The sequence below is a fragment of the Acipenser ruthenus genome, chromosome 16, assembly GCF_902713425.1.
Source record: "Acipenser ruthenus chromosome 16, fAciRut3.2 maternal haplotype, whole genome shotgun sequence".
In the NCBI taxonomy this organism is placed as follows: Eukaryota; Metazoa; Chordata; class Actinopteri; order Acipenseriformes; family Acipenseridae; genus Acipenser; species Acipenser ruthenus.
Window position 1 is genome coordinate 4,571,676 of NC_081204.1, and position 25,254 is coordinate 4,596,929.

Consider the following 25,254-nt stretch of genomic DNA (forward strand, 5'->3'; position numbering starts at 1 on the left):
TTGCGACTATTTCTTTTGTTTGCGTGGGAATTTAAAAGGAAATCCATGTTAATTGTCATCATTTATCAGGAGTTCATTTTCATTTTGAAAAGGAGGCTGTTAATTTATGAAAAAGTATATAACTCACCTTGAAACAGTATTTAAGTTCTTTGGTGTTAAAAAATAGAATAAGCAAACTACAGTCTGGCTTTGCTGGGAGAGGCAGCAGTTGCAGCAGCAGAAGCAGAAAATGTAATTTTAGACCTTGAGTGCAAGCCTGAGACAGACCCCGAATGAGACGTCGACAATACAGAGAGAGGGTGTACAGGACCAGGGTTCATTTACCAGATAGGACAGCTATTGTAGACCTCTGTCAGCCGTGCCGTACCCCCGCATATGAAGGTATTGGCAGCATTGTCCTTCTATGTCTCTGGGTCATTTCAAAGGGTCACGGGTGGCTTGATAAAGAGGGTTAATGGTTATATCAGTATCCCACTTAATCAGGAGCAGCTTCAACATTTTAAAAGGGAGTTTTATGACATTGCTGGATTTCCCAGAGTAATGGGAGCCATCGATTGCACACACGCTACACTTAAATCACTGCAGCACCATGCATATACATATATGAACAGGAAGGGGTTCCATTCACTAAATCTAAATTTGTGATGCATCCTATAACATCTGGAACGTATGTGCAAATCATTTCAGAGACCCAATACGCCAGATGGCATATTAGTGGGTCAGTATTGTAAATATTTTAGCTTTTTCTATACTTCTATATGCTAAAATGATATACCGTTATTTGCACCCAGTGCAATGTTACTACCAAGGAATTTTCAATGCAACTATAGCCTATCTGGACTCTGGATACGTACATTATATGACAACTGACCTCTACTGTAGATTTTATTTTAATTATACAAATACAAACCTAAGAGTAAATAATGACATCTTGGTATAGAAAACGGCATACCAGATATTACAATAACGTTTCCTTACAGGTGATTGAGGATTCGCAACACCTGTATCTAATCCACACACGAACGAAGAATAGGCGTACAACAGGGCACACATGTCCACTATGTATTGGGCTAGGGAGTTCTATCGTCATTTTAAAAAGCTTAATAAATACAGTATATAATGAAGTGTTACATAAATTGTATACATGTACAATAACTAACAACTCCCAGTACAACAGCAGGTGATAACAGCAATTTATTTTTCTTGATCTCGTTAGCATGCAATTTGATTAACGAGTGTAGTCGTTGAGAAAGGAAGTGATGTACATGACTGGCGACAATTACGTTTTTTACTGAGACCGAGAAATTTGTTCATTAACGACCTCATCGAGTCAATTTCAAAGCATTATTGGATTGATTTTATTAACAAATTCCATTTGTAAATCACTTACTATAATAGCTGTTGTTACTATACCATGAGGTCCATACAATAACGCTGATTTTTGACCCCCCCCCCCCCCCGCCCCGCCCCCTATATGCTTTACCTAAAACATATGTAACATGGTACGGTATGTATTGATGTTTTCCCATTGCTTAGCTCTGAATTTATGTTTTTTTTTTTATTTGGTACCAGCATGCAGCATAACAGTAACTGAAAAATGCTGCTCATGCATAATAAATAGCTTTCTTTAGGGAGCCAGATAATAATGCGATGTGACATATGAACGTGAAGGCCCAATTTACATAAAAGAATTGCACGCTAGCAACCACTTTACTAAACAAACACAGCTCAGCACAAGGTCATTTGAGAAGAAAAAAAACGAAGGAGCAGCCCTTGACAAGCTCCAGAGTAGAGACAAAATCACCAGGGAGCCATTGTACTAATTTTATCCAGTACACAGCCACTGTGTAATGCTGAAAGACTGATACAGGCACATGAGAACGGAGATGTTGGTGTATATACCTGTACCTCACAACAGACTGGGGAAAAAAATACCAATGGAGCAGGAAGGTGTGTGTGTGATAGGGGAAAGGGAGGAAAATAACAATAGAAAATGGAAGCTTTCTCTCCATGTGTTTCCTTTGGTCAGTTGCATAGGTAGTCACTATGGGGTCAAAGGGATATCAGGGATTGGCTTCCAATCATGCCAGTCATTAGGGGAACAGCCAGTAGGAAATTGAATGAAATAGAATCACCATTTAAAATCACACAAAGCACCATTTTGTTGCGGCTGAACCAGGAAAAAACAAAGCGAAATAATTACCAACAGGAAGCTTTTTAAAAGTCACATGGTTTACAAAGTTGACGTTGTTAAATCTAAACGCACCCTTGCCATGACGTGTGTTGCTTTCAAACCCCTGAATGTTTCTGTGCATTGTCATTCAATCTCCAGTAATGTTACATCTTTAAAGAAGAAGGAAACATTCTCGAAACCACTTCCATCAAAAGTCTACAGACAGTGTTTCCTCGGCTTCCCCCTTCCCTCCAGCAGCCTCCTTTAAGTAACACGATGGAGCACTGGGAAATGTCAAGGACATTATAACCAATTATCTGCATCATAAACTCCCAGCCCTCCTGAAACTGGTTTGCAGTAAATTAGAAAAACAGTGGACAGGGGAAAAAAATGTCAATAAAACAACGTGTTAGATTATTTATTTTTCTATCACCGAGGAGAGGTGTATCAATATGTATATGGCATACAAAAACTTCTTCCAAACACACTGCTGTATACTGATAAATATCACTACTCTGTCAGTATAGGACAGTGAGAAATAATACATCCACTGTTTTTAGAACCTCTATCTTACATTATGCAAGTTTGTTTGCCATGATTGCCCAACTTATTTGTAATGAAAAATAAGTTGTCAACAGGGATAATGCATGGATGGGCTGCTTTTAAATAATTCGACAATGAATCAAAGATGCTATCCTGATACCTTATAAAACACACTACAACTTATTGGAAAAGGGACCATGGTAGAAGCTAGGAACAGATAGGAGACTGACCCCATGCAATTCCGGTGAAAGGCAATAACTCAGCTCTATAAATGCTCAGAATTTAATGAAATAAAAACAGAAAAACTTTATGAGTGCTTTGAACAATAGCTTCCTCTTTGTCTAGATGGGCCCTTCCATTTGTTTGGCATTGCAGGTTGATGGTCTGGAAATTACATTTGGATCATTCATGGCTTTATTTATAAAGGATTAGCGTGCAAACCACTGCATTGCAGTCACTGGCATATACATTACTTTACCAGCATGAATAAGACCATAATGATGACATGTCAACCCAGCTAGCTTCTGCAGTTCTGGTTTACTCACGGTCAGGTCACATGCTCTTATGGTACACGAAGAATGTATTTAATGTACTGTATGTGCATTTAAAAAAACAAAACAAAAACAAAAGCAAAGAAAAGAAACAGAGTTTTTCGTAAATAGGTCCCGATGACTGATTATTTTATAAATACGCTGCAGGTATTTCATTATATTTTGCGATACAATGTCTGGTTTGCTAGGATTACAAAAGCAGGCCAATGGCATCCATCAAAGTCAAGATTCTCATTGTGTGATTAATAAACCTGAGAGTCAGACCAAACCAAGGGCATACTTCACAAAGCATGTATCCCACTGCTAGGTTGATGCCAGTTTCTTTTTTATTTCTAAAAAGATGAAAAAGTTAATGTCATAAAACTATAAAGCTCGTCATTTAAAGGAGCTATACAGCAAATCTGTCATCATAACGGTGATAAAGCTAGTTCTATACAAACACCTTCTCCTATGAGACCGACATCATTATAATGTGTTTTTTTTTTTTTTTTACATGCATGTGCGTATGTGTGTGGGAGTGCCAGTGTGTGGGTTTCTGGGCTGTGCAGCATTGAAGCTTTAGATTGCTATTGTTATATCTAGAATTATCTAATGTGTGATTCAATTGGAGATCTTTATGGTTTGGGATATAACAAAATAATCTTCCAATTCAGTTTTGAATGCACTAAAGATGCCATTTTAACTCATCTATTACGGACAGGCATTTCGCCCTGAATAACAGATCTTTTAACAAAGTGTGTGCAGTCCCTTTAAGCCACGTCAATCATCCATGGACAAAGTGACAGACAACTATATAGCCTTGAAATGCTTCCATCGGATGTGGATCCCACCATCAATCAAGATGTTTAACACACATATTTCTCTGATTTTAGGAAAGGTAGATGTTGCGGTGATTAATTCTTAAAGCAGGTGGTGTTTGGTAGTTTTTCAACTTACAGAAGACATAAAAAATCTGTTAAATCTGTACTGCAATCAGTCACCCTTGAGGGACGTCTGCTGGAAATGAATTCAGTATGTTCCTATTACAGCTCGTAGCTGAATTTGAATAGCTAATGAAAGAAAACCATCAATAGTAGAAACCTGTTAATGAGGCTCTCATGAAGATTTATCAATAGCACAATAAGTAACAACCAGGGACAGGATTCTGTCGCTTCTACATATTTTTTTAATCCACTAATAATTTTTAATTTTTTTTTTAGGGTATATAGGATTGATTTTGATTTAAACAGTGTTCCTGTCTTCTCTTGGTAAAAGATGCAGAAAGACAAGTCAATTTAATTTATTCAATTAAATAGTGAGTGTTTCTTTAATACTTATTTAATGCTGCTGAAAAAAATCTTGAAGTCCGTGCTTATATATATGACAAGTCACCAGTATATTATATTATAATTCCTCCCTGCATTCATAATCTGACCTGTTCATCCACAGGCACGTGGAAAGCACACACAGTCAAACCCCTCCCTCCCACACACCTATTTAAACATTGCCTGTCGTGCTCTCCTCACACTGTGCTAATTAATATTCCACACCTTAAAGGAACAAGTTTCAGAACAGGAATCACGGAAACACATTCTAAACCAAGCTAGGGTTGTGAACAGTGTTTGTGGTTGACATTTAACATTTAACGAACACAGCGTTGAGAGTAATATGCAAATATGTCTAGAAATGTACTGTATAGATTGTATTATTAGGGGCCTGTTAATGTATTATTACAAAGTAGAATTCAAATTCATATATCTTGTAGGTTGCTTTAATATAATACAAACAACATCAGTGTATACTAAAAAAAAATAGATTCTCAAATTCTCACTTAGCGTCAGTAACCCTTTAACTGCCCTTTAGTCTCTGTAAGTCACCTTGGATAAAGGCGTCTGCTAAATAAACAAATACTAATAACTGCCAATTTCCTTCTCTATTATTTTAAAACTATTTTAAACATTAAAAGTTAATTACACTGTTTTGAGCATCCCTGAACTCCATGTTGAGCTACGGGTATAAGGAAGTCCCCCAATGCTTGCAGGGCTGGACATAGGGAAACAAAATTAACTCAGTGTGTTTCATTCAGCTGCTCCTCCATTTTAAGTGTAGTTTTAAATGGGGTCATATCTTCAATGGCCTTTTAACACTGAGAAACTGATTTGGAAATGGAGTAGATCTGCACTATGGTAAAAGTAAAATGTTAAAAAAAAATAAAAAATGCAGTAGATAAAACCACAAATAATTTGATGCTTTATACAGTGAAATCCAGCCTGCCTATTGGCATGGGCTGACGTTGTAAGTCAACAAGCAGGATCTCTTCAGAGGTGCTCGGAAACACTGCCGGTGCCTAATTATGGCTGCGCATACACTTGTGTTACAAACAAGTCCATTAAACAGAAAGTGCACTCCACTCTCGCTGAAACACTGTCCTTGACAGCCAAAGCAATTTGTGTGATTATGTGGGTGTTCTCATTAAGCTGATCTGAAAAGGGCTCACAGGCAAGGTACAGCTGCCTTACATCTGAGACAATGCAGAAGGTCACTATAAGTTTTGCACTGAAAACTTCTGCTAGCCATTAAGGTAACAGATTTGAAACTTTACTCAGAGATGTGATCTGTTAGTGCATGACTGAAAACCTATAATAAAGTAATATTGTGAAATACTACTACTACCACTACTACGACTACTACTACTACTACTACTAATAATAATAATAATAATAATAATAATAATAATAATAATAATAATATAGGATGTCATACTTAATTTTCATAGGGTATGTATGCAGACTTGTACAAAGGCATTATCATGCCATGGATGCATCAAATAATTATAACTAAGCACCCAACAGTAGAGCACTTCTCAGGAAATGACTTTAAAATCAATGTTAAAACCACTGATTTGTGCCAGTGAACTGGCCCCCTGTATTATTAATTACAATACTGTACACCCCTCGCTGAAATATGGATATAGTTGGACTGCAGCCCCTCAAGGAATTAAAACAGCATCACTGAGAAACCACAGCAATGTGATTTACTCTGCGGGTGTAGGAATGAAGTTACTTAATGTAATAAATGCATACATCATCAACCGTTCTTAAATATTCATTGAGGGACAAGCCACTGGGTTTTACTTAACCAAGGGTTTTCTTGACTAGCATCCCGGCAGATCAACTGCATATGCAAGACACACAATGGCTTGCGTTTTCAATCCCTCTCAGGTTGAAAAACGAAAGTAATGGAATTTTCAAGCAATGGTACAAGAGAGATTCGTTTTTTGCAGGTACAGTCTCAGGACACATGCATATGTAATATAATAGAAGGTATCCATACTGCATACACTGCAAGGATCGAATTTGTAAAGAAAAAAAAGAAAACATCAACCATACATGGTTCAGCCAAAAGACGAACCTGTTTCATTTTATAATATGTTTTTTTGATACAGAATTGCATTTATGATAGCAACAGAATCTCTAAGCACCTGTTATTTTGATAGAACCATAAGGCATACAATTTGCTAAACACTCAAGCAGCAGCATTAGTACATGGTAAATATACCTGCAGGAAACAGTCCTGTACAAGCAGCAATGACAACATGTCACTCGTTACAATCTGATTTTTAGATCAGGAAATACAATGCTGGTCATCTTTCAACGGTTTTATTTTTTTATATGAGGAAATAATGCATTCAATACATGTTCATCAATTGCCTCCTTTGCACGTTAATGTCCATCTTTATGCCTATAGGACATTAATACAGTGCTGTGGCAAAGTGTTCAAAATGTATTGCGAAGTTTCAATCACAGAAAAGAAAAACAGTATTTTATAACACCTACCTTAAAGATCTAAAAATATGTCTCAATATGCTGTGAAGTAATTATCTCATCAGTGTGAGTTAAGGACATGCAATGCAAATGCAACTAGCTGAGACTACCAAACCTCTTAGAGCCACGAAATCAACATGTTAAAAAGCAGATTGACTGCTGCCCACAAGTCAGCAAACCTTTAAGACAGCCCTGCAACTAGAGACCAATTTAACCAGCACACTGACAGGATCACCTTCAGTTTGTAATAGCTATGATCTATAATTATTGTGCATATTGTTCAAGCTGATCCCCGCTCCCTATTCCCTGAATAGTGCTGTGAACCATTAGGGAATAGTATTATACCAAGAGCCCTTCTGATGTTACGGCATTGTATGCATTTAAAATTAATAAAAAATATATATACACACACACAGACACACATACACACACACAAGCACAGTCATACAATTTAAAACTTGTATTTTACAGGCAACAATAAAAAATGTATATATATATTTCAGCTGAACATTAGAGGTCATTTCAAAATGTATAAACCGAGATGAATGCATTTCTAAAAACACTGAAATCAATTAACATTGCAGCACAACACAGCTTTGATACATGCAATTACTTGCCAATACTGTCCATTTTGCATTGATTATATAAAGAACATCAAAGCAATGTATGCTGCTTGTGCAATAGGATATGTAGGAATGTTCACAGCATCAGTCAGACAAGCACTAGCCTCTCTCCTTACCCACAGCGTCTCAAGTACTCTCTCATTGCCCTCTTGACGCATTGAAACTTCCAAGCCAGGGGTCATGTCCATCCCTGTGGAAAAAGAATCAATTTCTTCTTCTACAAAACACAGGAGTCCAAGACAGAAGAACTTTCTATACCACAGCATGCCCTTAAATAGAAAACCGCTCAGCACAGCATCCCTGTGCCACTTGTAAACAAATTACATTCTAGCGGAGGCAGGTCCAAGAGGACTAAGGAAATGAGGTGATGCTGTAATCCCATCAAGCTATAGGGTCAGCATCCTAAAATGAAAAGACAACATCTCTCCATACAGTCTCCATCTGACACAATGAAATATAGCATCACCCTTTGGCCACGCACAATCTGATTGCTATTCTATATAATATTCTGTAAACGAATTACCTTTTGAGAGGCACATATGACAGTCTGAAAACAAATGCATCACCCTGCCCAGGCAACAATATGCAGACCCTGTTCTCATCGCCTGCTTTTCCCCATGAAAGAGAGAAGCAAATTCTCCAAATAAACAAGCACATCCTAGCACTGTTCTTTTTGTTCTGCCTTTTTTTAAGGGGATAAAAAATAGCTTTATTTTTTATTTAATTTCATGCAGTGAGCATCATCTTTACTTACTTGGCTAAGATATCATCTCAAATCCAAAATAATTTAAATTACACAGCAGAGTAATCACAGTTCAGCATCTGTAAGGGATTGATAAGCACAGCTACATTACCGGAGTCCCTCTGCAGGCTGTACCATGTCGGGGAAGCAGTGGGGGTGAGGGTACAGAATGTAGGAATGCTATTCTTAAGTATTAATTCTGTCAGTAAACCATAGAACGCAGACAGGGCACAAAATCACTGCTACATCAGATGGACTTGTGGAGGTACACTTAGAAAACAAGAGGCAGAAGATGGGAAGTGAAAAAAACAGAGAGAAAAACGAAGACAACAAATGCAAGAGACAGCCCTCTGCTCCGTTGAATGCATCCCTCAGGGACAATGACAGGAAAGGGAACAAACCACCAGGAACACGCCACTTAATCAGACAAAAAGTGAGAGACCTTAAAGCACAAGGACTGGCAGCTCACTTCCAAAGAGGCAGAACAATCAGAAGAATTGCTCCTACCTCAGAGATAACACAACAAATAAGGGAAATCAATACCAAAATCTGAGGTTTTCATTTTTTTTTTTGCAAATATTTGACCTTGTTCACTCTGTATAAAATCTCCAGTTTCTGTCATAAAAAAATACTTCCCAAAAGGAGAACACAGCAACATGATTGAGAGACTTTAATTTAGACAAAAGCATGCTGCAAAAAGAAAATGGAGAATGCCTAAGCGATGGGAAACTAAAATGACTTAACCTTCAAGAGAACACCTCCTTCTTTTGAAGGTTAAAAAATAATAATGCATTGTATACTTTATTTTGAGTGCTACTACATACAAGAACACTACCATTGAGTGTTTTCGTTTCATAGGTATGATCAAATAAATGTGGTGAGCTACAGTAACTAATGAAAATGTCGCTCCATACATTGAGTTTAAAAGACATCATGCAATGAGAATCCTAGTCAACACTCAGATTCACTGCCTATACTGGTTCAATTGAAACATTTCAGATATCTCAGTTCTGACTTCACCTTTTGTGTGTCATGATATAAAGTGTCATGAATTACAGAACACTCTTACGGCGTTCCGTTGGCTGTGTTCCATTTTTAATGTGTCATGAATTACAGAACACTCTTATGGCGTTCCGTTGGCTGTGTTCCATGTTGTCCATATTGCAGTGTTATCTTTATTACTCTTTTTAATTTTTTAATCACACATCATGGCTCAGAAATCAACTGGGCAAAACATTTCTCAACATTTACTCGGGAGCGTTCGGCAGGAGAAAAAACAATGTGTTCTAAAGATTGCAGTGTATCCGGATCACGCTCCCTCCTGCCACAATGCTAGTTTTACTTTCCCTTATTTCGATCTGAGCGTCAGCATTGTTGCAGTCGGGAGATAGAACCGGATACACTGGGATGTTAACAAGCATCTTTTTCCCCTGGCGAATGCTCCCGAGTAAAAGTCGAACAAATACCAGTTTCTCTGTGTATGTACCTATGATATGTGAATTAAAAAAAAATCTAAAATAGTGCGAATATATTGAGAAAAAAAATGTTGCAATATGGACAACAAGTACAGCAAAGGAAAGTAATTGCAGGGGGTATTGTAACGCTTTGAGATGTTAAACCAACTGCAGTTGTATGGGGTATCCACGATAAATAAGGTTAATAATCCTTACCATGAAATAAACAATGCATTTAACTATTAAATGTAACTGGGCTTCATTCATGCCAATTCTTTGTGTTAAAAGGATATGGGGTCCAATTCATTAAACTATTCCATTGTTGTGAATGAATGTGACGCAAATCATTTATCAAAATAAATAGTCGTGTTCAGAATACAATAACACACACATTGTGTATAAAGCACATCCCTTGTATAACACCTGGAGCTGTCTTGGGTTGCAGAGCTTGTAAATGCCCACCCTTTCTCAAAAATACCATATTATTCCAGAATCCTATCACTAAGTATGCTGCACACCTCTTATATAATGTGTATATAACACAGATTCTCCTGACAGCTAAAAAAGGGTGTGTATTATATTCAGTACAGTTTTTTTTGTCACCCTTTTATCCTAGAAGTTAGAGAAAAGGCTCGGATAGATACTCTATCGATGTTTAAAGCTGTTAAAAAAAGCCATCAAGTCCTTATATTTGTGGTGGATGTATCCCACTTAGTTATAAGTAGCCTAACTAAAGGTTCTTCCATACTCCAGTTTATGTATACATTATTAAATGCAGAATCTTTATTTTCAGTATCCCGTTTTAAAATGATGATCTCATTAGAGTGTAACGGGAAAAAAACTTTTAACATGGATAGCTTAGTCCGATATAAATTTGATACATAATGGAGCTACTAAAAACCCATATTAATCCCACTGCTTTTAGCAGCACAAATCTGCCCTACAGGGTTTAAGCCTGTGTTTTCTCTAGCCATAGATGGTGTGGGCAACTCTAACCATGCTTCTAAAGCATTAGTGGGAGTAAGTGATCAGGTGTTATGCCAGCCTCTGAATATCAATTCAACTGCTTCAAACCAAAGGCTGCAGTGCACCAAAATCATGTACAGCATGAAAAAAGATACAGTTGAAATTGGGATGTATAGTACTGCAAGGGCAGCTCATCTGCTGGTTCAGTATCTGACACCAGGTGTAATAAACATCTATACCGTTTTGGGATAGCTAGTAAAAATTGAATTCTTAGATATAGATCACCAATAACTCTTGCATTCCTCTTGATGAAGCCTTTTAAGTCAAAGCCTTTTAAATGTCTTCTGTTGCCTGTGTCAGGTACCATAATTATATTCTTTATAAATCTTGCTAGTCTGCCACCTGTACCCTAACACAAATTAGGTACTGTATTAGTATTGATGGCAAACAAAATGTTTTAAATGGACAGGTCATTATTTGAAAACAAGAAAATAAATACAAAAAACTGGACCAGATTTACTGAAGTGCAAAAATAAACTGCTCCAGAACCTGAACATAACGTCTCGTAAAGGAGCCGGAAATTAACATCTTCACACTGGAACAAAAGCCTGGTAAATCCAGCCCTAATGTACGGACACAGTAAAGGTTTGCAACTTAAATATGACGATCAAGATGATGCACAAGGTTTGTCATTTCATTTTCATTACCTACAGTGATCTAAACGATGCTCTGATCGCTCAATCCATGTTGTTTGTTTCTAACATACTGTTCAGTAAGTGCATTAGAAAGGATGCAACATTAAGGATTTTAGTGGGGAATACAGGCTGCTGCAACAGTTGTATTTCTCTTTCTTTTAACTAAAGACTAAAGAGCAGAGCTTGTGTTTTTTATATGCCTCCAGCATGTGCACTGTAATTGTTAATCATGCTTATAAAGGTCTTTGTTTCTGCAGCATCACCAAGGCCAACTGAGATGCAATTTCCCTCTCAGTAAGGGATCACTTCTACACAGTTAAATTACTTGCACAGTTTACACTTTATTTAAATACATTTTGTTATTTAAAAAATCTGCATTGCTATAAAAGTAACTACAAAACATTTACTAAGCAGTACAAAACAATATCCACATATGTAAAAGTGTAGCTGAATGTGGCTACTGCATTAATCTAGTGACAGTTACACCTAGACAATGTCTACCCTGACTTAGCAAAACAAACCAATAGAGAATCATGCCCTAGATATTACGGGAATTTTAACATAATATTCAAATATTGACCTTAAGATGAAGGTTGCATTAAAAAGGTCAGAAAGATTTAAACACGTAGAAATAATATGCAAGCAGAAGAAGATCAAGAAGAGTCCAAGTAGGAAACTAAAATAAATTAGTATTCCCTTCCAGCATCTTTTTTCTTTTTTTGGTAGGCTCTCAAATGTGCAGTATGTGAACAAGCCATTAACCCCTGAGCCAGACCCATCAGTTTGGAGTCCATCTTTGCTTGCTGTGTGTTTCTGTCTATCTGCAGTGCCTCTGTTACCTCATCGTAGTGAGTCATCCCATTGTCACCTGGGTGACAGAGGCCAGCTGACAGGCATGCTTTTCTGAATAATAATCAAGCAGCCATCATGCAGGATACAAACACACACTCACACACACACACACACACACACACACACATTGAAGCAGAAAGTAGTAGATATACTGTAAGCCACGAAAAACCAAAGGGAATGTGTGCCAATGGGAAAAAAAAGGTTTTTGTAGTTACCAAGGTTCTTTCAAATGTTTGCAATAAACAATTGAGATATGTTAATGCCAGTTTAGTTACATTAAAACATGCAGATAATCAGCTACATTGTTTTTCATTATTAATTGGAAAATGTTTTCAAAAGCACTACATGAAGTAATGAAATTCTGTTTAAAGAGTCCAAAAACACCACACTAGGGGTTGTAGCTTTGTAGAAGGACCACCATAGCAGCTGGTAAAACCCAGAAGCAATGCTCAAATAACACCACACTTCCACAAACTCAAATATATTTTAATTTAACTGTTTACATAATATAACAGCTCCTTCTATCTTTTACCCTAATAAAATTGTAAGTCAAAAAGACATTAGCGCTAGACAAATACCTTAAACTGTTCATTGACCCTGAAGTTTAATCCCACAAAGCTTACTGGGTACAACAGCCTAGTTTCAGTCTCAATATTAAGGTTGTATGTCCTCTAGTGTATAAATAAAAACATGATTTATAGGTCTGCATTTAACTGCAGCAAATTATGCCCGTTAGATTGCATTATGAGTCTCAGATGTGTCCTTGCCTGATCAGATAGAAAAGGAGCAAGTTTCAGAGTGTCAGTGAATGACAGACTTACAGTACAGATGTAAAAGTAGGTTTGATAGACAAACAGACACATACCCATACGCTCTGTAGGTTACTCGAGTAGTACACTAATGATGCACAAGTCAGCTGGCTCTCAAGGGTATACAGCAGCCCTTGTGTGATGTTCTAGGTGGTTTTCCTATTCAAGTAGAGCAATAAACTGGTAAATGAATGCACATCTTGCACCATAAACCACAGAGCTGGCTGCTGAGCAGACTGGCAGCTATTATCCATGAAGGAGTCCTCAGATTCGCCAACTTAACCTCATCCTGAAGGAATCACTGTGCAGATACCCTCATACTGTACATTTCAGTTACTCATCTTTTAAATGCAACACAATTACCTTACACCTTTAAAATGACCTTGACAAGAGGTCTCCTCATTTTACTTTCTCTCTTAATGTCTTGACTTTAATATAGTGTGAATTTAAGCGTTGTAACAGTATGTAACCTAAAAAAATATATGTTGTCTAGTCCCTGTATAAGTACACTGCCTCTGTGGTCATTTCTTATGGTCTCGTTGGGAAGTTGTAATCTCAAAAGATCCAGTGATTTCCCTTAATTGAAGTAGTTCAGTTTTCACTAATACTGAGGATAAGAAAATAGCTTTGTCTTGATGATTATCATTTGTCTTTACTGAAACACTAAGACAAAATAAAGCTTGCCAGGCTGCCTGGTTTTACATCAAAGTCCTAATTGGAGAGGGGCCTTTATTGTACCCAGAAATAAAGCACACAATACAAGTAATGTGTTGAAAATTAGCCCAATCATTGTGTTGTAGCAGCACCAGAACCCAAATGCAGTCAGATCAAAGTGTTAACTCCAGTCTTTATTTAACAATATAAGGAGAATCAAACAGCTTGCAAATGAGTTAGAAGACGAGAGTAAACGCCTAGGAAATCTGGCTCTTTGTGCTGCACACATACTGCATAATTAAACAGAATGTTATGCATAAGCCAGCACCTACATTTTCCATACAGTAATCTGTGAACTGCATGCTGCACTGGATATGGTCATTTACTGTACAGAATGTATTTCAACAGTACATCCTGTTCTATACACTACTTTGGAGTGGCCACATATATAACACATTATAAGCTACGACAGTGACACAACAGAAATTCTGAGTTACACGGATGATCTGAAATTTGACAAATCATTGTACATCACAACATTTAAAAAAATTACTCAAATGAGTACTTACTTACTGAGTACACCATCCTGAAGCACAGTAGTGCACCTTGCAATTTGAATTATTTTTGTGAGCAATGCTCAGTACCGAAATACAGATCGTCTTACAGTAGGACCCCATTAATGTCATAACGGTCACTTAAATCTGCAACAAACGATGGTTTGAGCCAATGGAAAGCCCTGATCCTTCTAATCATTTGCCTTGTGTGGCTGATGTAACCCTCATGTTTCTCTGTAATCAAAGTACAGTACTAATTAAAAAACTTTTGAGTTTATATGTACTGCCCATTGCCCTGCATATTTCTGACGGTAAAAAGGTAACTTATTGACATGCATAATGTGGCAATGTGTTTCATATATCACAAGGACTAAATTAACCTTAAATCTGTGGGCTACCATGGTTAAATATTGCTAACAATTTTCAATCTTAGGAATCGTGACAAATGGAAAGAGTCATTTTTTAAGGAGTGATTCAAGAGGTTTTAATAACACTGTGCAGATTTGCTTCACCAATTGGAAAATTAAGAATTGCTAATGTATGAGCTCTCAGCTCCTGTCATTGTGCAATCTTGAAGGTCAACATTCCAGAAAAAAAAAATATATATATATATATAAAAACCTTGGTAGTAATACTCATTCAGCAGTATTGTATAGTAAATTATAAAGAAGTGATTTCTTGCCAAATACATAGGAGGTTTTCAAAAATGAAATACTGCAGGCTATCCATATAGGTGATGTTGTTTGCATAATCCGCCCACATCTTCATGCAGCAGTTTTCTAGAAGGATATTACCACCACAAATCCTTCTCCTAAAAGGTGGAAATAGTAAGAGTGTAGCCTGTGCACAAAATCACATACTTTAATTGCACACAAATCAAAGGAAATTGTTAAATGTACTAAATTCTGAGTGGAGCAACTTAATGAACATGCTAGTACGTTAGTAGAGACAATTAGGTATCCTAGGTGGTCAGCATCCTTTAAAGTTTTTGGAATAGCAAAGAACTTGAGACACGATACAGTTATAATATAGCTACAGTACATGCCACATTAGAAAGGTGCAAACAGCAGCGAGACAGTGTGATCAGGAGAAATGCAAATGTAATATGTCTTTACCCTTTCTGTGAGGCACAGTAATGAAATGGTATTCAAACACTTTCTTCCTTCATACACTAGGGAAATCCTAACTAATCCTTAGGTACCTTTGAACTGCGAATTACTATGTTATACATGTTTAATTTGAATATTTCTTCTTAAGCTAAACTATCATGGCAATGTGAGGACTGGAGTTGACTTGGAAACCAATTACTGTGTATGTCATATTTTGCAGGTGAAAAGAAAGAAAAACAATTGAAAAGCAATTTGTCCGAGGAAGATTCAGACAGACGAGCACCCACATGCTGTATTTATCAAGAAAAAGGTATATGATAAAATAATTTGCAGAAACAGGTAAAACATTTTTTTTTTTTTTAAAGTATTCTGTGGTTGGTGATTTCAACCTAGGATTGGGAGTCCTGAAATGTGAACCCCAGAAATACTGAGTAGCATGTGCTGAGCCCTAGGCCTGCATTTTATTACCTTTTAGCAAGGCATTTTGTGTGCAGAGATATTCATATTTAAACCAAAGTATTATTTATTTTGAATCTTTGGGCATCTTTGACCATTGGGCAAGGCTAAGAGTACCTTAAGGTTATGATTTTAAAAAGTCTATCCCAGTCGTGAGTCCATGTTAGTGTCTCGATGGTATGCTCCGGTCTGTCTCTCAGTTAGCCTCGAGACACCCTAAGTATAACCGGTATCTATACTGCCAATTGTTACAGATGCACACCTGGAATAAGGTACCAGAAATGCTTTTAAAATAAAACCCACACTATTCTGTAATGGTTGAGTGCCTTTATAAATTGTAACAAAGACTGTACAGCCAAAATACCTCATTGTGATCACTTCCAACATTGCTGGTTGTATAATTCTCAGTTACACTGAATGCATTTCATCTTGTCACCAAACTATCTTATACTGTACTGTACTGTTCAAAGACCAGGACACCTACTGTGTCATTCTTCCTGACAAAGTGTTTTTTCCAAAAATACTTGTGTATAGAAGCATTTGAACAGCATTACCCAGGAACAATTTAAATAATGCAGAGTACTGAAAGCCACTAGGAAAACATGGGCTTTTAAAGTCTCTCCCTCACTCCTATCAGCAACTTCTGACATTGCTTAGCTGAGACTCATAATAAGAACGGTTGACAGCCTCCAAATAAATGCACATTTGTAAAGCTTTACACAACAGCTGACAATAAATGTTGCTGATGACTTTATGAAGCAAGCCACAAAGAATGTGACTTGTTACGTGACTATACAGTTGATCTACTATACGTATATACACAGGCATATGCACACACAGGTCAATCCCATTTATGTAGATTAAAGGCTTAATCTTGGGACCAAAACAGGCAGCACCTCTGCACCAATATCTTTAAAATCATGCATCTTGATATAAAGGCAGACGACACAGCAGAGGCGACACAGTAGCTGAGAGGCAATGGAGTCTCTAGAGCAAGACATAGCAAAGACAAAAGCTCGGAAGCAAACAGACACCAATACACTATTATGTACTATTCCAGAATTTCAATTGGAGTGACCTTTTCTTAGATTCCAGAACGTTATACTTCCATTATATGATTCCACGGATTGACTTAACCTCTCTGGTTATGATACATTCAAATTAAAACATGTTTTTTCAATAATAGTCGACAACTAAATTGAAATAATGAATTTAATTTAAATTAGATCTACTTCTTTATTGTCTTGCTGGACAAAAATCGTAATAGTAATTCAACATACCCAATGACCACCAAATATGATAAATCCAGATTGGTAAAAGTTTATTTTAAAGGTCATTATTTAACATGTAACCCTGCATGGATTATTCTGTATGGAACCAATGCAAGTTGAGAAAAGTTTTTGAAGTTAATGGTTAATAGCTGTACCTGGGTGTTTGGAAACTTCCGTTTAGATTCTAAAATGAGCTCTTTAACACTGACTGCACGTCTCTCCTAAAGAAAACGGCTCACAGGCAGCAGATACAGTTTGCAGACACTCATTAACTGCAGAATCCAAAACACGTATTCTACAGTTCAGACATTTGGGAGGATGACATTTACAAACAATAGTCATAAGATGATTAAGATGAACAGACTCGAGGAATTACATTTAAAAATAAACTTAAGCAATGATGGAAAGTGGTGTTACAATCTCAGGCCTTGATATATTATATAAATAAACTTCTTAAAAGCCATTGACTTACCACTTGCTAGTTTACAAACGCATTCCTCTCCTACCCAATTGTTAAGGAAATAGAGAAGGCCTTATACAGTACTTTCTATCAGGAAAAAAGTATTTGCCCAGTATAGAACAGTATGTCCATGATGGGGGCATGACCTAAATCAAACAAAACAGCAAAAGTTTATTTTGCAATGTACTGTATAACAGTACTGAAGAAAGTGGGACATACTGAAGTGGGACTCCATTGACCTCAGGATCAGCAGAACTTTTACTGAAAGATGTTGCAGACAAAGGAATGTAATGCAACAAAGCTTAAAAGGGAAATGTTTTTGATGTGATTGTGTTTCTAAAAAGCAACACCTGTACTGCTCCACACCAAGAAGGAAAAAAAGACAGCTTGAATAGGCTTTCTAAAACGAGAAGGGCTAAGGTCATACAGAACATGACAAATCAGAGCTGTCTCAGAGGTGAAATAGTATCTCTCGCATCAATGTAAAAACTTTAATGCAATCATGGCTTCTGTATATTACATCAAATATCAAATGGCACTTTAATGTTTTGCTTATTGATTTTGTTTTCTGTTTGAAAGCCAAAAGGTAATTTATGTCACAATTAGATGAGATTTGAGAACCAGCTGGGTTTGTCAAAACTGCAAAAAAAAAAAAAAAATGAAAAAGAAGTCCAATTAACTTTGCCTTAGCTGCTCGATTTTTTAAAATTATTGTTACAAAAGATAAAATGTAAGTTGTGCTGACGAGTTTAGTAAATGCAAGATCTTTGCTTTTGTTTTTATTGTCCTGCTGTTGTATATTGGGTTAAACTTCTTGCTGGATACAGAGCACTAATGTGATGATCTAGCTGGCAGCTACTGTTCCACCCCCACTCTAGCAGGGGAGGCGAGGACCAGAAACGCCTTCTTTGGTCTTTGTAGCATTGTTTCTTGATGAAGAATGACTTCTCCCACTCTCTAGACAGCAAGCCAGCCACCCCCAGACAAGGCATTTCAGACAGACATCAATACATTCACACATTTACAGATATGTCAACGATCTTTGATCCAAGACAGCGGGGCAAAAATTGTACCCAGAATTGTACCCAAATTGTACCCAGAATTTTAATCATGGGATTCTCTTGAACAACAAAATGTACGCAGCTCATTATTTTCTGTTCTTCCACAAATAGCAGAATAATTGATGCAAATAGAAAATAACATTTAAAAAAACACTGTACTTTTCTGTGTTGTATATGTTGAAGAAGATTTGACGGCTATGTAATGTGATATTGGCATTATCAGTGAAAAACAAAATACATACAAGCTTTCAAACCAAAAGTTTGGAGCATAGACATCAAAGATCCTGGTAAAACCAACATTCCTTCCTTATAGAGCCTCAAAGAAATGATGTACGGTAAAAACTGTTCTTGATTTTTTAGTTTCTGTCCTTCTCTTGGTGGCCATTTTTACCCCAGCGGACCGCAGCATTGAAATAGTGTGTTTACTGTATGCTAAATAATATTAAAACCTTACCAGATACATCAAAACATGGTGTGTAATAGTCTATACACTGTAATATATCCTCGTCTGCAGTAATTATTTTGACTTCGAGGAACGCATTTACAACCTTCTGCCAAGACTACCTATCAATCCTGTCCATCACACCCTTGCACATGACTCTATCTACAGTAGTCTTCTTGTCTAACTTCCTCATTTCCATGCCAGATTGTATTTTATACAAAACACTTCAATAAATCACTCACACTTGTAGAGTTATGCATTTATAGTATTTTGAATCAACTTTAAAATATCATTAAAATCTGTGGGCAACAGGTCGCAGATGATCAGCTATTAAATGCAATAACATACAATGAACAATAATTACAAATCTGATTGGTGAAGATATTTTCCATTCACCTCATATACTATTTTATTATAGGGGTCCGGTGGTTAAAGAAACGGGCTTGTAAATAGGACTTCCCCGGTTCAAATCCCAGCTGACTCACTGTGTGACCTTGAGCAAGTCACTTAACCTTGTGCTCCGTCTTTCAGGTGAGACGTTGTTGTAAGTGACTCTGCAGCTGATGCATAGTTCACACACTCTATTCTCTGTAAATTGCCTTGGATAAAATGAACACCCAAAAATAAAGGTCCCTATACATACTGTATATCTCCTGTGCCCTGCGTAGATTCTTACTGTGGGTCTGCAGAAAATATATAGGGCAGGAAGAAAAGGTAGTCTGCTATCATGTCTTATTTTATCTGCAGTATCTCCCAAATGGCAAGCAATAACCTAATTAGAAGGCAAGTAAACTCCTGCTGAAGACCCAGAACTCCCATCAAGGCAGCACTCAGTCCCCAGCCTGACAGCCAGAGCTGACATTCCAGTGTGACCGTCTGAAGAAAATGATCCATACCAGTGTACCCTCAATCCAGCTCTTAGACTGCACTGACACACTGTATACCAATAAACTGCTGTCTGCATCTTCAGCACAATTTATACCAGATTCTTTCCGAAAGCATCGTTTTTTTATATTACTTTGCTTTTTTTTTAGTTCAAATAATTCTTACTATTGTGTTATTATGTTATCATGTTTTCACTTAAATGACTGTAAAAAATATATCAATAAAATAAATATTAGAAGTTTTACTTTCATATACATTATAATAGTTGTTTAATACAGAACACTACAAACTAAAAATGACCCATGAGTCTTATTAGTCAGTATTACATGGTGTTGTGGTGGCGATCGTTTTCTCCTCATCCACCCTCTATACAAATCTGAATTTTTGTCAGACAGAAATGAAGGTTAAAATGTATATTCTGACTGATGGGAATCACTGCAAATTGCAGCTCCATTAACTTTATTTCATGCAGGTAGCATCGAGGGATGGAATGCTGCATTATCCTTTGTAAAATCAAACATGTTCTGCTGCTGGATTCCGCAGCAACAGCCACTGCATAATTCATTGTGATTCAGTCTATTTACCAAGTGCTGAAATACACATCTGTCATGGTCTCTAATCCAACAATTCATGCCTCTCCATATTCACTGCTGCAGCCTCCTTCTTCCTGCACCCTATCTCTCCACTGCATTTTTTTTTTTTTGCATTGCCAAGCTGGTGCTTAAATAATATATGTGCCACACTGGTATCATAAAAATGGAGATGTGATTTTTCCTGAGTAGGAATAGTGAATAAGCCATCTCTGTTTGCCTGGGACTTGGTAGGCCATCAGTCTGGACTGATCTGTAGACTTGGTCAAGGGGTGATACAGAACTGATACCTCACAAATGCTTTGCACTGTGCATGGAACACAGGCTTTTTACAAGTCAAACTCTTATTAAACTTCACCTCATCGTCTCTGAACAGCAAATACTTAAATGTAATTGAATAATTCATTTGTTTTAGAAATAGGCATGTAGGGTCCTAAATCTTAGGCTCCTAAGATAAATCTGAGTCTGTTATTAAAGTTTGATAACGTTTGATCAGGTTGGGGGAGTTTTCTTAACTGTTACAAGTATCCTGTTTTGTTTTGGGGATATTTAGATTTTCTGACCTTAATGTTATACATATAATAAGTGCCTGTTTGTTACTCTAAGCTGTGTAAAACTGTAGTTACTTTTTTGTGTTAAACAGAACACATCTTAATATACTGTAATACTTTAAATGACGGTATTTCTGACTTTGTAGGGGCATACTTTGTGGTATAGTATTTCTGTGTTTCCAAACCTAACAAGATTTCAACCAAATGAACATCCAAAACACAAAACACAGGACTCATTAAGTACCCAATAATACCCATGTTGTTATTTTATCGTCTTTTCACTTTACTTCACAAGCCTCCTACAGGATAAGGTTCACTGCAACAAAATCCCCTCTGATGACAAATGTCTCTGCTCCCAAATATAGCACCCAGATTTTTGCAGCAATACACACCTCCATTTAAAGTGTCTAGATTTACCCAGTGGGCAATGGAAAAGTAGGGTGGCATGGCAGACTATTGGCTTAATATACAAATGTGTTGTATGTCAATACTACTTCCAAAGCCAGTTCTAGTATCCCAGTACTGCAAATTATGTTGAGATATGAACTCACCTATAAACATTGTTCCAAGTAGGGGGGGGGGGGGTTAACCTCTTTGCCCTCTAAACAGCACTTGCTCTGTGATTCTGCTCACAAAAGGATTGTAGGCTGTTCAGCTTGCAGGGGATTAGAAAAACATTTTCCCCTCAGCGAATTGAACAATCACAAACTCAATTGCTTAGTGGTCAGTGTTAGTTGATTTGGAGTGAGATGTAATGAGTTTGATCACCAGCAGGGGTTGGCTTATCCTAAATGCAAGTCCAGGAGAAGGCTCTGCAAAAATATCACCATGGCAACCGGTTAGGCACGCAGTCCGATTACAGGACTCGGCTAACGTCAACGGTCACCGGCAGGCAGCGACATAACGGTGGAACTACAGAAAATTAGAATGCATTGTTTCTTTCCCTAGTCGGGCCAGTTGGCATGAGAAAAGAGAGAAATGAAGAAGGAGATGTGAACAATCAATGATTTTCATTCACTGCCAGTCCCAAAACCTCTCTGCAGCAGCAAGGAAGTGGTCTGAAAACTGTATCTTACTGCAACCCTGTCCCTTCGAGCAGGAATACTTGGAGCAAAGAGAAAAATAACAACATTGATTCGGGAATAGTACCTTAAACATAACATGAAAAGACGGCACACTGTTAAGAGGTTTGTGTAAAGTGATTCGGGTATTCCAAAATAAGGGGATAGTGTGTGTCACACCTAGCAGTTCTACTGAGACGTAAACCGTAATGTATGAGAACCAGGAATCAGAGTTATTCAATTACAACCTTGACCATAGCTATTTTTATAATATAATAATGCTGAAACTTCTGGCAGATGCACAACACTTTTATTCTCTGTCATAGGACTTACAAAAAAAACTCATCCAATCAAATCCTGTATGCTTTATGTCACACATACTTCTACAATAATACCACTAGGTGGCAAGATAGCAAACTAAAGGCTGACAACTTGAAAATTAGAACTTTACCAGGTTCTGAACTAGTTGGGTGCGCGCAACTCTTAATTGTATGGTACAGTAGCAATGCGTGTTAAATCTGCAGAGCTGTGTATGCTCTTCATTCCAATTAGTCAAACTAAATACTGGATAGTTTCCAATTACAAAGATCCTCCAAAATAACAGTTGTTTACTTTGATAGTATTGTATAGTTTGCTGGTGTCTGACTCCTATAGCAAAGCTGATTTGACAGTAATACAGTAGTAATTCTGATAAGTAGCACATTGAAATCCCTTATGAATTACTGTGCATATTGCATATTTTAGGTGTTACAGTAGGAATGTAAATTAGTAAGCCTTATTCTCAAACACCTTACCCATGATAGTAAAAAATAATAACTAATAATATAAATGTGATACTGTAATGCAAAGAAAAGCATTTACATTTTAAAGATGATTGGTATGGGTTTGGCATGAAGTCCAGTGATTCCTACTTATTTTGTTCAGGTTACTACAATATATCCACTGTCAGAGTCATTTTGAAGCATTTGTCTATAACAGACCGTTAAAATATTTAGAGGTTAGGCATTGAAAAGTATCTCTGTTTGTCTTTATTATTTTTGTTTTCACAACCAACCTTTTATCACCAAATGGTACCGCATTTTTGATAGCTTAATTCACCCAGGGAATTCTCATTAATTCAAAGTGGTTAAGAGTTACCGAGGCCACCTGACTTTCATTTACTCGATATAAAGAAGTACTGTTTAAGTTATAGAGCAGGCAACTCAGCCTAGGCGAGATGTGATTCTTGGCTGACATTCTCCCAAAGGTCTTTAAAAATAAATTAAATAAATAAAATGCTGTACACGGTGCAAAGGTTTGAAGCTTTTAGTATCTTGAAACAGATTCCAAAGAGCTTGCCACAGAACTGAAGGGAACAGTGCTGAAAACCCATTAAAGGCTCGATCTTGGTGTGTTTTGAAAACTGACTCAAAATAGTCCTCATAATACAAAAAAAACACACACACACACATATCTATACATACAGCTTGTATATTGCTTGGACGGCCATTACTGTAGAGATTGGCATTCCATTTTAGGCAAAGAAGCAGCAGTTGCCTCATCAGCTGTGAAGTATGCCTCTCATGGGGACGAGGTAGAACAGTGGTTAATGGATCAGCTTTTCACAGGTGGTCTGGGTTCAATTCCAGTTTAGGTGAAAAACATTTAAGCTTGGGGGTCTTAATCTAGCCCTAAGTGGAAAGTTGGTACCTAGTGCATTTTCATGCCAAACGTCTCTGCATAAATACAGCGCGGTTTAAGTTGCCAACTTCATGAATACCAAAAATTCATCCCTACAGAACAAGGTCAGTAACATAAACATCATCTTCAATGATAACACATTGCATATGTCAGGAGCATAACGAGTCAGGCAACATGTCTACACCACAGCTTGTAGAATACATTATCATGGTAAATGCCCAATGCACAGTCTAACTGGACAGGTGGCTCCCAATATATAGCAGTCAGTATCTAAGACAGTATCTCAGGAATGAAGAAGGAACACCTACAGTATTATTCTTTTTAAAACTATTGGATTGCATGTTGACCACTCTGGGTTCAAGACAACGGCAGCACACTTGCCTGCTTGAGCAGTCTTGCCAATTCACAAATTAAACAAAATAACATTCAGCAAGGCTAACTGTGTCCATGAACTGAAGCTCTCTCCACTGGGAGAAGAGTAATCTAAGTGGCATTCCTCCTAAAGGCGAGACTGCAGGCCACAAGGTGATCATGTAGTACAGTGTTCCCTCGTTATTTTGCTCTCTGACTGTCTGCCGTACTGCACACTTTGAAAAATGAGGAAATATTGAGGGTAGTGAATCTGCAAGGGGAAATTATGCATTACAGGATATGGTAGGAATTTAACATGGACGAAACACACATTATCAGAATTTGCTGAGGAACAAACTGTGAAATAAACATCCATGAGCCACAATTCACTCTACTGAAGAGTGTCAGGTGATTGAGCTATGGCTCCTCGATGTGCAGCCATACTTCTTGAATTGCTCTGGCTGTTCTTGGACGATGCTGCCCCAATGCATCCACTGTGTCTGACATTTCAATCTACAGTACCTGACCTCTATCCCACTGCATCATTTCAGGATGATTTATTCAAAAACATGTGTTCACCATCTAAGATATATCATTTTCCTTTTTAGGGTCACTGACACTCAAAATGTTAAATATCTTTTTGTCTTACTCTATTTCACCATTGCAGTTGTTGGTACATAGTTATGGTTCAATATATCAAAACGATATAGATGAGCATAACATCACTTTTGGACTAATCTGACCTTGCCAAATTGTGTATTGTGGGATTTATTTATTCTTTCCACTATCTTATCCTATAATAAACAAGCTGAAATCACCAATTGAGACTGAAAGATTCTTTATAATAGAACCAGGGCCATGGTATCAATGTGTACATTTCATCGAGGCTAACACTACCGCCCACAGTGTGAAACAAAT

At 37.2% G+C, this 25,254-nt stretch overlaps 1 protein-coding gene across 14 annotated transcripts in view; it reads right to left on the minus strand.

The window, feature by feature from the left end:
- LOC117411782 (plasma membrane calcium-transporting ATPase 2) overlaps nt 1–25,254 on the minus strand; it is a 147,609-nt gene that overhangs the window by 84,139 nt on the left and 38,216 nt on the right. Inside the window, exons 1-2 of one of the 14 annotated variants that reach the window (XM_058988492.1) lie at nt 8,448–8,527; nt 7,810–7,883 (exon numbers count right to left, since the gene is read on the minus strand). The exons of 12 other annotated variants lie outside the window; for them this stretch is intronic. The gene's annotated coding sequence lies outside the window, so the exon portion shown is untranslated. Of the gene's footprint in view, nt 1–7,809; nt 7,884–8,447; nt 8,594–25,254 lie in introns of those variants that run through there. One more of the 14 variants, XM_058988490.1, reaches the window with a different exon arrangement.